Consider the following 13,609-nt stretch of genomic DNA (forward strand, 5'->3'; position numbering starts at 1 on the left):
CTTTTTTACACAGTAAAGCAGAGAGGGAGAGAAGAAAAAAAGGAGGGAGAGGGTTAAATAAAGGAGAGTGGAAGGGAGAAAGGAAGGAGAAAAACAAGGAAAAAAAGAAGGGGGGGGCACACCAACACCCTCCCCCACCACCTGGAAGCCCAACCCTGTAACCCCATTAAGAAAATGTAAGCATCAGGGCAAATCAGTCACACAACAGTCAATTTGGATTGCTGATTTCCATAGGTGAGACAAGAAAGGCAGTCTGGAGATCAATCCTCCCTGCGATCAGCAGCTACATTAGGGTGCCCCTGGTATTTAGCCAGTAGGAAGCACCGGGTTGTTGAAAAAATGAACCACCATCCTGAGTTTTACATGGTATAACGCACTATAGACCAAGTGGCAATCTCATAGCCTTTTATCCACATGAACAAAGCTGGCACGCTGCTTCTGCTTAACTGCAGAGATGTCAGAATATATGGAAATCCAGCTATTATTATACTTGAGCTCTCCCGTAGATCTAGCTGCACCCAATATATTTTCTCTGTCTCTGAAGTGTAATACAAGTACTATTAGAAGTCTGGGATGGGCTCCCAGCAGGGGAGCTTGCACTGGAATACATTGGAGTCTCTCTATGACGAATATGCAAGAGAAGGTGTCATCTTCCATGTTCTCCCTGAGGCATGTTTCAAAGAAGTCCTCTGGTTGTTTACCCTCTGCTCCTGCCAGAAACCCACAAGCTGAATATTATTATGCCTCAGTCTGTCCTCCATATCACCCAATTCATCAGTATGGGCAGCTAGCTCTTTTTGGGCATTTTGTACAGCTCCCTCAAGCGGATGAACAATGTCTTCCAAATTGCTTATGTGTTGCTCAGATGCTGCAGTCCTCTCTTTTTTAAGTCCTCTGTTTCAAGAAAGAAAGCTCCACTCTGATGCTATCAATGTGCTCTGTGAGAGTGGATTGGCAGAGCTGAATGGCCACCATGATTTGTTTCAGCGGGGGTTCATGCTCTCCTTCCTCCTGCTGTTCTACCCCTGCATCTGTCTGGGGCAGTCTGTAAAGGGATTATCCCCTTTCCAGGGTACAATCTCTACGGGGCAGATGGCTTAGTGCCAGAGGGCCAGCTGAAGGCTGTTATCCTGTCTGTTTCTGCAGCACCTCTCCCTCTCCACATGTCTCCTGGCTGCTGCCCCCACCATCTTGTGGGTCCCAGCAAACTTAGCCAGGCACTCACTCAAGGATTTCCCAGCTGTCTGGCTCATTGTAACCATAGTGGTCAGTATGTCTGTTTCGGCCTCTTTTCAGCAGCCTGAATCTGGCAAAATCAAATGCCGCTGGCACTCAGGATAACTACTGGATCAATCAGCCCGCTGTTCACATACCGGAAGCCAACTCCACCCCCGACTTATTATTTTTAATAAAGAAATACATTATTCTTGTCACCATATTATTGTGACTTACTGTAGTAATGCTAACATGTGACCTATTACTTTATGCAACAACCTTTTTAAATACAATTGAAAATGTGGCATTCAAATCGCCGCAATGTATCGACACCAAATAGCAACATAGTATGCTTTCCTAGCACACGCACAAAATATATTGCCAAAAAAACTATTGAATACTAATAGAGATGTTATCAAAAAAAGATTTATAAAATACCTTGGTCTTGGTTTCTGACACTTTGGAGACAGCACGTGATATTACTGCACCTCACTGCTGCCTCAAAGTCACTCAGTCCCATGGGGATGCAGCCTCTGCAAAGAGCTGGGTGCATTCTCATGGTATTTTGAGTGATCAGCTTTCCCAGGAGGCATCAATGAGAGGCTAACATCATCTGTGCGACCTGTAAGTGCCAGATTTCAAGACCAAGGTATTTTTTTGTTGTAGCATCTTTTATTTGTTTTTTTCCTGCATCTAATTTTACTTGGGTGGTGGGTAGCTAGCTGACAAGAAAGCAGTCCTTCCATTTAAGACCCCCATTACATTTAGGCCCCTTTCACACGGGCGGACAGAATTGTGCTTTTAGCTGCGGACAGATGAAGTTATCTATCGCAGCTAAACACACACAATGCTTTCCTATGGCCCTATTCACACACTGCATTTAACGACGGTTTCATTACATGCGGTTTTGTGCAGATAGAAAAAATAAAATTTACTGCATCCAGGAATGATTTAGCTCAACTATCTGCAGCTATCTTAAAATAACTGCAGGTAATCGCAGTGTACTATTTCTCCTGCAGATAGCTGCGGCAACAGGAAAGAAAAACAGGAAGCACATCTGAGAATTACAAGGTATACCTGAAAATGACACAGGAAGTTAAGGAGAGTGTACTCAGAGAGGAGCATGGCAATGGCGGCCAGTTATATAGCCCATGAGGTCATTATAGCCTTGGTGCAAGACCGACCTGAGATATGGGACCATGAATGCCCAGGATACTCGGTCATGAAGAGTGTCATGAAGAGGTTGAAATGGGAGGAAGTGTACGGATTCATGACACCAAACTGGGAGAATATGTCTGCAAGTGAACAGGATAACCGAGGTGAGTGCAACGATCAATGTGTGGGTAGCAGGGTACACATACATTATATCTGTTTCCAATAGCAACCACACTTTAACCACTAACAGATTTTCCACCTAAATGACCAGGCCATTTTTTTTATACAGCACTGAGTCGCATTAAATGACAATTGCACAGTTGTGCAACGCTGTAAAACCAAACAAAATTGTTGTCCTTTTTTCCCCACAAATAGAGCTTTCTGATGGTGGTATTTGATCACCTCTGCGGTTTTTATTTTTGTACTATATGGGCCAATATGTATTCTGCTACATATTTCAAGGGAAAAAAAATCACAATAAAGAGTATATTGATTGGTTTGCACAAAAGTTTTACAGCGTCTACAAAATAGGGAATAGCATTATGGCATTTGTATTATTTTTTTTTTGCACTAGTAATGGCGGTGATGCGATTTTTTTGCCTGACTGCGACATTGCGGAAGACAGATCGGACACTTTTTCGGGACCAGTGAAATTTGGCGATTATAGTTAAAAAATTGGGTATATAATAAAATGTGGTCAGCGCAACTAGGTACATATAAACAAAACTATAGATAAGTGAAACTATGAGTAAAAATCCAAATAAAAATAAAATATGAGCCTGTGCAATCCTGTGCAATCCTGTGCAAAAAAAAGGAAAAAAATATGTATAGCATGTGCAAATAAGCAAATATAACTGTGTAAAGATGAGTATTCTCTGTGCAAATATGCAATAGTGATAAAGTGCAAAATAGAACAAATAAATCCAGGTATGCAAATGACCGTACTACATAGAAGTAATGAAAAATGTGCTAATACAGCAAACTGTGCACGAATGATAAGCAAACAAAGCACAACAGTGAACACACTGTGTAATGAAAGAGGTGGATAATTATCACAAATAGTCCCAATGGTATCAAAGCCAAACTACATTGATGAATGATGTGATATTAAAGTAATCCATTATAATCCACCAATAAATGAGATGATAAATGTGTATCAAATACAATCTTCAATAAGAGATCTTCATGAACACCACTAAATGCTCTCTGGACTTTTACCTCAAACTGAAGTGTATATCGTTTTAGCAATCAATATAGCTGGAGAATATGCATGAAACCAGTCATGATGGATAATGCTTCTCCAGATACTGTAATCCAAACGATCACTTCCAATTTGTCAGCATAGACGTTCTCATGGAACGGGTATAAAAGGGGATAAAAAAGAATCTCCCATAGGGCACTTACAATGGGCACTTACAATAGTAACATTTAAAAATGGCAGAGAAATGAATACACGGCATTTCCTCTTACGTCACTTCCGGTTCTTCTGATATCCGGCCAATCTCTATGCATTACGTCACGACGCGTGACTTCATCAGGGGAACCGGATTGATCCTAAAACACATCAATTTATATTGGAAAAGAGGAAGTGAATTGGTGGCTATTTTGTTGGAGTCATGTCTCCAACATGGGGGCGGCCATCTATGGATGGTCCAAAAAAAGATTTCTGATGGATCGGCGGCCGTGTTTTTGGAGTTCTGCTGCTTTCAGCATGGAGGCAGCCAATTATGAGTAATACAAAAACTAATGTATTTCTCTATTATAATTATAGCGGCTGTGTCTATGGAGATTAAGCAAACCAATCGGCTGAAGAATCATAAAAAATATTTTTATCTAGATTAAAAACACAACTTTAATGGATAAATTACAAAAAAAATATTTAAATGTTAAAAAAATATGTGTATAAAAAAAATGCTAATGGAAATATTTAATATAGATCCCGATAGTACCCATACATTAAACTAAAATGAAAAACCATTGTAAATGTGTGGTGCAGTCAGATCAAGCCCAATTGCCACGTATAACAGATTTGAACCAATTAGGAATTATAATGACCCTTACCCACAATATCAACAGAATCACTATCAACAACCCCTCTCAAAATATTTTTTTAGACAGAGAAAGGAGAGATCACACACCAAGGAGATACCCACAAGAAGATCGGTGGTTGCCAAGAAAACACCCTCAGGAATCTTGAAAGTCACTGAGAAGAAGCCCATAGGATCAAAGAACGAGAAGAAGTCCCGAAAGAAGAGGGGATGCAGAGTGGGAATGAGAATCAAAAAGAAAAAGGGAGTAGTGGGCGAGGGTGTTTTCAACCTAAGCGGAAAACATTTAACTACTGAGGAAATGGCTGTCTTAGATAAAGGTTTGAAACATGCCCCTGTAAAAAATTTGAACAAATTTGACACATATATTGGAATACAAAAATATGTGCGGAAAATCAACATTAAAAAGTATATGTTAAGCAATCCATTTATATCAGGTACAAAAACATCAAGAACAATAAATGAAGTGGAACACAGCACTTTGCAAAACAACTCATTGTACAATCCACAGGTTAGTGATAACCAACACATTGATGTTTTTAAAAAACTTGGTCTGCAAGATCTGGATACACTATAAAACTGAAAAAGGCATCAGACCCAATACATAAATAAAAAAGGAATTCAAACGTTGATGAAAAGGAAAGACATTGTGATATGGCCCGCCGATAAAGGCAGAGGAATAGTAATTCAATCGAAAGAACAATATTAGGATGAAATTTTTCGAGACCAGATGAGTCGACATACGTTAAGCTGTTGGGTGATTCGACAACCCAATACAAAAAAGAACTAGAGAAATTAGTACATCTGGGAACAAAAAAAGATATATCAAATAAAAAAGAATCTAAATTCCTATTTCCGGAATCGTGCAGAATCCCTGTAATATATACAGTCCTGCAATTACATAAGGATAAAATTAACCCGCCTGGAAGACCCATTGTGAACGGTATCGAATCCCTCACATCCAGAATGGGACAGTATCTTGATACCTTTATCCAACCTGCAGTACAACAAACCAAGGCATATCTCAAAGATACAAAACATGTTTTACAACTCTTGGAAGAAGTCCCAGTACTTGAAGGCAGAACACTATTAGCCACAGCAGATGTGGTGTCATTATACACCATTATGCAACATCATCAGGCCTGTTGCGCCACAAAGTGGTTACTAAGAGAATACGCGACTCTTATTTGTAAACAAAGGAAGTTTTTAGTGAAGTGTATCAATTTTTGTTTAAAGTACAACTACTTCTGGCACAATCAATCATTTTACACACAAACCATAGGCATAGCGATGGACGCTAAATTTGCGCTCAGCATAGCAAACGCGTTTATGGCACAATGGGAGGAGAAAACTATTTATGACAATCCTCCGGTTGAACTGACATTTTATAAAAGATTTACAGATGATCTAATAATTGTATGGAATGGGACCAAGGAAACTTTGAAAAGTTTTTTAAGTCAACTTAATGAGAATGACAAAAATATAAAATTGGTTTGGAATATAAGTGACAAACAGGTTAATTTTTTGGATCTGGATATTACCCTAGTAGATCACATGATCACAAAAACGCACTTTAAAAACATAGACACTAATGCCCCGCACACACGGTTGGATTTTCTGATGGAAAATGTGTGATAGGACCTTGTTGTCGGAAATTCCGACCGTGTGTAGGCTCCATCACACATTTTCCATCGGATTTTCCGACACACAAAGTTTATTATTTATCGATGAATAGTTGCCATTTTAAACCTTGGCTATGCAATATACCTAAAGGCCAATTGGTAAGGATTAGGAGAAATTGCATGAATGTAGAAGATTACATGTCTCAAGCAACATTTATAGGAAATAGATTCAAGAATAAAGGATATACTGAAGATTTTATTAATAAACAAATCAATACCGTAAAATCAAAATCAAAAATGCTACAAGGAAAAAATCCACACCAACGGAATATAGATACACCTTCCATAGTTTTAGATTACAATCTCCAGTACAAAGAAGTGGAAAAACTAATAAAGAAACATTGGCATATACTGAAAAGTGATAGACACTTAAAGCAGATTTTACCTGATACACCCAATGTGGTTTATAAGTGAGCCCCCACACTACGTGATATTATAGTGAAAAATGTGGTAGAGCTGCCACCTCCTAGTGTATATACATTCTTTACAGGAAACAGGTTTTATCCCTGTAAACAGTAGACATGTGCAATTCATTTCGTATGAATCGAAAATTTGTATGAATTTCCGAAAATTCGTTCATTCGGAAGCATCCAAAATACTAATTTCTATGCTTCTGAATTGTATACGAAATACGAAATTTCATTGACGAATTTCGGATCCAAATTCTGTTACAACGGAAACGTGACTGATGTATTGTTGACCAATCAGAGGTCTTCTTCTGCTGCTGAGTGAGGGTTGGAAAAATTACCTTTTTTAATATGGGAGTGGGAGACTGGTACTGGTAGTCGATTGGAGATTCAGAATCCGACAAAATAAGAATGTTCAATAATATCATTCTATTATTGTCATAATAATTTTGATTATTCATTATGATGAAGTTAAAAACCCAGGAAGTCAGCACTGCACAGGGATGGTGGGAGCCCCTCATAATGAGCACAGCAGGGGTACAGCCCCAGGAAGTCAGCACAGCACAGGGATGGTGGGGGCCCCTCATAATGAGAACAGCAGGGGTACAAACCCAGGAAGTCAGCACAGCACAGGGATGGTGAGAGCCCCTCATAATGAGCACAGCAGGGGTACAGCCTCAGGAGGAAGTCAGCACAGCATAGGGATGGTGGGAGCCCCTCATAATGAGCACAGCACAGGGATGGTGGGAGCCCCTCATAATGAGCACAGCACAGGGATGGTGGGAGCCCCTCATAATGAGCACAGCAGGGGTACAAACCCAGGAAGTCATCACAGCACAGGGATGGTGGGAGCCCCCTCATAATGAGCACAGCAGGGGTACAAACCCAGGAAGTCAGCACAGGGATGGTGGGAGCCCCCATAATGAGCACAGCAGGGGTATAAACCCAGGAAGTCAGCACAGCACAGGGATGGTGAGAGCCCCTCATACTGAGCACAGTAGGGGTACAGCCTCAGGAGGAAGTCAGCACAGTACAGGGATGGTAGGAGCCCCTCATAATGAGTACAGCAGGGGTACAGCCCCAGGAGGAAGTCAGCACAGCACAGCGATGGTGGGAGCCCCTCATAATGAGCATAATAAGTCAGACGACCATATTGAGAAAGGTATTTTTTGCTTTTTAAATTCATCAAAACGAATGTTCACAATTGTTTCGAAAAGTTAAAGAACCAAATGTAAATTCGTATTTCGTACGAATCCAAATTGGATTTCAGACATGAATTCCGAAATAAGAATTAACGGCTAATACAAAACGTAACTGAATGAAACTAAACAAATTTATTGACGGCTCTCATGTCTAGTAAACAGTGTTTTGCATGTCGACACTCTAATGCCCCGTACACACGGTCGGATTTTCCGACGGAAAATGTGTGATAGGACCTTGTTGTCGGAAATTCCGACCGTGTGTAGGCTCCATCACACATTTTCCATCGGATTTTCCGATCCACAAAGTTTGAGAGCAGGCTATAAAATTTTCCGACAACAAAATCCGTTGTCGGAAATTTCGATCGTGTGTACACAAATCCAACGGACAAAGTGGCACGCATGCTCAGAATAAATAAAGGGATGAAAGCTATTGGCCACTGCCCCGTTTATAGTCCCGACGTACGTGTTTTACGTCACCGCGTTTAGAACGATCGGATTTTCCGACAACTTTGTGTGACCGTGTGTATGCAAGACAAGTTTGAGCCAACATCCGTCGGAAAAAATCCTAGGATTTTGTTGTCGGAATGTCCGAACAAAGTCCGACCATGTGTACGCCCTATAAGAAACCGCAAATTAAAAGAAATGAATTCAAATCTACTCAAACCAGACAAAGTTATCCCATTAGAGATTTCATTAGTTGCCACACAGAGGGAGCGGTTTATTTCATACAATGTAATTGCAATCTGCAATATGTAGCCAGGACTAAGAGAACACTAATGGTTAGAATGAGGGAACATTTTCAAAATATATATAAGGGTTTCCTAAACATAATGTAAGTAAACATTTTTTACAGGTACATAATAAGGATCCCTCACCATTACAATTCTGGGGTATTGAGAGAACCATAAGAAACCATGGAGAGGAGCTCACAAAATTAGATCCATTAGTCAGAAGGAATCTAAATGGATCCATTCTCTCCACACTTTTAGTACCAGATGGCCTTAACGTAGAATTTGACCTGAACTGCTTTTTAAGTAATTTTTGATATGATACTATATATTAATCTTTCATTATGATTCCTACTGTACACCTCCTCTGTACATCATTTTCGGTTCTAAGTGCAATTTAATACCCCCCCCCTTTTTTTATTGATGGCATGCAGAGATGGTAGATCTGACTGCACCACACATTTACAATGGTTTTTCATTTTAGTTTAATGTATGTGTACTATCGGGATCTATATTAAATATTTCCGTTAGCAACACAATGGTTTTTCATTTTAGTTTAATGTATGTGTACTATCGGGATATATATTAAATATTCCCGTTAGCATTTTTTATATACACATGTTTTTTAACATTTTAATATTTTTTAGTAATTCACCCATTAACCACTTCAGCCCCGGAAGGTTTTACCCCCTTCCTGACCAGAGCACTTTTTACAACTTGGCACTGCATCACTTTAACTGCTAATTGCGCGGTCATGCAATGTTGTACCCAAACGAAATTGGCGTCCTTTTCTTCCCACAAACAGAGCTTTCTTTTGATGGTATTCAATCACCTCTGCGGTTTTTATTTTTTGCGCTATAAACGGAAAAAGAGTGAAAATTTTGAAAAAAAACGATATTTTCAACTTTTTGTTATAAAAAAAATCCAATAAACTCGATTTTATACATTTATACATTAAGGCCAAAATGTATTCAGCCACATATCTTTGGTAAAAAAATGTCAATAAGCGTATATTTATTGGTTTGCGCAAAAGTTATAGCGGCTACAAACTAGGGTACATTTTCTGGAACTTACACAGCTTTTAGTTTATGACTGCCTATCTCATTTCTTGAGGTGCTAAAATGGCAGGGCAGTACAACCCCCCCCCCCCCAAATGACCCCATTTTGGAAAGTAGACACCCCAAGGAAATTGCTGAGAGGCATGTTAAGCCCATTGAATATTACATTTTTTTGTCCCAAGTGATTGAATAATGATAAAAAAAATAAAAAATTTACAAAAAGTTGTCACTAAATGATATATTGCTCACACATGCCATGGTTATATGTGGAATTGCGCCCCAAAATACATTTAGCTGCTTCTCCTGAGTATGGGGATACCACATGTGTGGGACTTTTTGGGAGCCTAGCCACGTACGGGGCCCCGAAAACCAAGCACCGCCTTCAGGATTTCTAAGGGCGTACATTTTTGATTTCACTCCTCACTACCTATCACAGTTTTGAAGGCCATAAAATGCCAAGATGGTACAAACCCCCCCAAATGACCCCATTTTGGAAAGTAGACACCCCAAGCTATTTACTGAGAGGCATGTTGAGTCCATGGAATATTTTATATTTTGCCATAAGTTGCGAGAAAATGACAAACTTTTTTTTGCACAAAGTTGTCACTAAATGATATATTACTCACATAGGCCATGGGCTATGTGGAATTGCACCCCAAAATACATTCTGCTGATTCTCCTGAGTACGAGGATACCACATGTGTGGGACTTTTTGGGAGCCTAGCCGCGTAGGGGGCCCTGAAATCCAAGCACCGCCTTCAGGATTTCTAAGGGCGTAATTTTTTTATTTCACTCCTCACTACCTAGTTTTGAAGGCCATAAAATGCCCAGATGGCACAACCCCCCCCCCAATGACCCTATTTTGGAAAGTAGACACCCCAAGCTATTCGTTGAGAGGCATGTTGAGTCCATAGAATATTTTATATTTTGCCACAAGTTGCGGGAAAGTGACAAACTTTTTTTTTGCACAAAGTTGTCACTAAATGATATATTTCTCAAACATGCCATGGGCATATGTGGAATTACACCCAAAAATACATTCTGCTGCTTCTCCTGAGTACGGGGATACCACATGTGTGAGACTTTTTGGGAGCCTAGCTGCATACGAGGCCACGAAAACCAGTCACTGCCTTCAGGATTTCTGAGGGCGTAAATTTTTGATTTCACTCCTCACTACCTATCACAGTTTCGTAGGCTATAAAATGCCAAGATAGCACAAAACGCCCCCAAATGACCCAATTTTGGAAAGCATACACACCAAGCTATTTGCTGAGAGGCATTTTTCAAATTTCAAAACTTTGTGACAAAAAGTGAGGTCTGCAAAATACTCACCATACCTCTCAGCAAATAGCTTGGGGAGTCCACTTTCCAAAATAGGGTCATTTGGGGGGGGGGGTTGTACCATCTGGGCATTCAATGGCCTCCGAAACTGTGATAGGCAGTGATGAGTAAAATCAAAAATTTACATCCTTAGAAAGCCTAAATGCTTGGTTTTCGGGGTCCCGTACACGGCTAGGCTCCCAAAAGGTCTCACATATGTGGTATCCCCGAACTCAGGAGAAGCAACAGAACGTATTGTGGGGCATAATTTCACATATTCCCATGGCATGTTTGAGCAATATATCATTTAGTGACAACTTTTGCAAAAGAAAAAAAAAAGTTTGTCTTTTTCCCGCAACTTGTGTCACAATATAAATATTCCTTGGACTCGACATGCCTCTCAGCAAATAGCTTGGGATGCCTACTTTCCAAAATGGGTTAATTTGGGGGCTTTTTGAACTGTCCTGTAATTTTATGCACAACATTTAGAAGCTTATGTCACACATCACCCACTCTTCTAACCACTTGAAGACAAAGCCCTTTCTGACACTTTTTGTTCACATGAAAAAATTATTTTTTTTGCAAGAAAATTACTTTGAACCCCCAAACATTCTATATTTTTTTTAAAGCAAAGGCCCTACAGATGAAAATGGTGTGTGTTTAATTTTTTTTTTTTCACACAGTATTTGCGCAGCAATTTTTCAAATGCTTTTTTGGGGAAAAAACACACTTCTTAAATTTTAATGCACTAAAACACACTGTATTGCCCAAATGTTTGATGAAATAAAAAAGATGATCTTAGGCCGAGTATATGGATACCAAACACGACATGCTTTAAAATTGTGCACAAACGTGCAGTGGCAACAAACTGAATACATTTTTAAAAGCCTTTAAAAGCCTTTACAGGTTACCACTTTAGATTTACAGAGGAGGTCTACTGCTAAAATTACTACCCTCAATCTGACCTTCGAGGTGATACCTCACATGCATGGTGCAATTGCTGTTTTATGCCAGACCGACGCTTGCGTTCGCCTTTGCGCGAGAGCAGGGGGGATAGGGGTGCTTTTTTTTTTTCCTTTATTATTCTTTTTGCTTTTTTATGTTCTTTTTAAACTGTTCCTTTCATTTTTTTTTTTTAGCATTTTTATTGTTATCTCAGGTAATGTAAATATCCCCTATGATAGCAATAGGTAGTGACAGGTACTCTTTTTTGAAAAAAATTGGGGTCTGTTAGACCCTAGATCTCTCCTCTGCCCTCAAAGCATCTGACCACACCAAGATAAAATGCTTTCCCAATTTCCCAATGGCGCTGTTTACATCCGGCAAAATCTATGTCATAAAATGCTCGTAGCTTCAGGTTTCTTAGGCCATAGAGATGATTGGAGCCATTCTGGTCTCTGATCAGTTCTATAGTCAGCTGGCCGAATCAACGGCTGCATTCTCAGGTTCTCTGTTGGGACAGGAGAGCCACAGAAAAACATGCAAGACGGTGGGGGGGCATTCCCTCCCACTGCTTGTAAAAACAGTTTAGAGGCTAATTAGCTACTAGGATTGCTTTTACATGAAAGCAGACCGCTGGCTGAAAAGAATGATACCAAGATGATACCTAAACCTGCAGGCATCATTCTGGCATAACCACTCAAAGTCCAGCAACATACCAGTACGTTGCTGGTCCTTGTTGGGCATATATTGTAAACTTTTTTCATGCAGACTGTGGGCTGAACAAAAAAAAGAGATTGATCAGTGGGTATGCCCACCATTAGAATACCTCCCTTCATCTACCCACTTCTTATGATGGGCATACATGCACCGTTTATATATGCCGAAGCATGGGGGCATCCGCCCCAAAAAGTAGGAGCAAATCGCTCCTCCGCCCTTGCTGCCCCCATGCTTTGGCATATATGCTCTTTTTTTAACTGTGGTGGTGAAATCACCTCCTACAGTGCTGGAGTCACGGCTTTATGTATCGTGGGAGCAAACGCTGTTGCTGTCAAGATAAATAAATCCGCGCTGCAACTGAATGGCGTACCTGCTAAGCAAATGATGGTCAACAATAAAACAAAATAACATTACAGTATAACAGTAAGACTTACCATACCTGCAAAGCAAATACAAAAAAATAGTAAAAAATAACACATTTTTAAACACAACCTGTGCCTAAAATATATATATGCCAAAGCATGGGGGCATCCTCCCGCAAAAGGTAGGAGCAAATCGCTCCTCCGCCCCTGCTGCCCCCATTCTTCGGCATATATGCTGGTGTATGTAACTGTGGTGGTGAAATCACCTCCGACAGCTCTGGAGTCACGGCTTTATGTATCGTGGGAGAAAATGCTGTTGCTGTCAAGATAAATAAATCCGCGCTGCAGCTGAATGGCGTACCTGAAAACAAAAAAATGGTTAACAATAAAACACAGTAAACAGTAAAGTATAAAAAAATTACATACCTGAAAAGCAAACATGATAAAACATAACAACAATAAAACTTTGCAGAATAGAATACAGTAAAAAAAAGAGCAAAACAATATAGAGAGAATAGAGAGCGAGAGAACAATAAAACGACAACTATTTTAGTTTTTTTTATTTAATATTTTTTTTGTGTATTTTTTTTATAACTGTAACTTTAGTAACTGTAACCGGTTCCAGGTTTGGGTCTCTCAAAATGCAATGGCATCTTGGGAGATCCTGTGAAAGTGTGCCTAGTCTGTGCAATGCTGTACCCTACGCTAAAACTCAATTAGTGTATGGTAGCGCTCAAAACATTCACCAATGCAAATACCAGGATTGTCAGGAC

At 39.9% G+C, this 13,609-nt stretch overlaps 1 protein-coding gene across 1 annotated transcript in view; it reads left to right on the forward strand.

Annotated features, from left to right (window-relative positions):
* The window catches only part of TMEM114 (transmembrane protein 114), a 304,617-nt gene that overhangs the window by 261,582 nt on the left and 29,426 nt on the right, over nucleotides 1-13,609 (forward strand). The gene's annotated exons all lie outside the window — the stretch shown is intronic.

The sequence above is a fragment of the Aquarana catesbeiana genome, linkage group LG06 (genome assembly GCF_042186555.1).
Source record: "Aquarana catesbeiana isolate 2022-GZ linkage group LG06, ASM4218655v1, whole genome shotgun sequence".
In the NCBI taxonomy this organism is placed as follows: domain Eukaryota; kingdom Metazoa; phylum Chordata; class Amphibia; order Anura; family Ranidae; genus Aquarana; species Aquarana catesbeiana.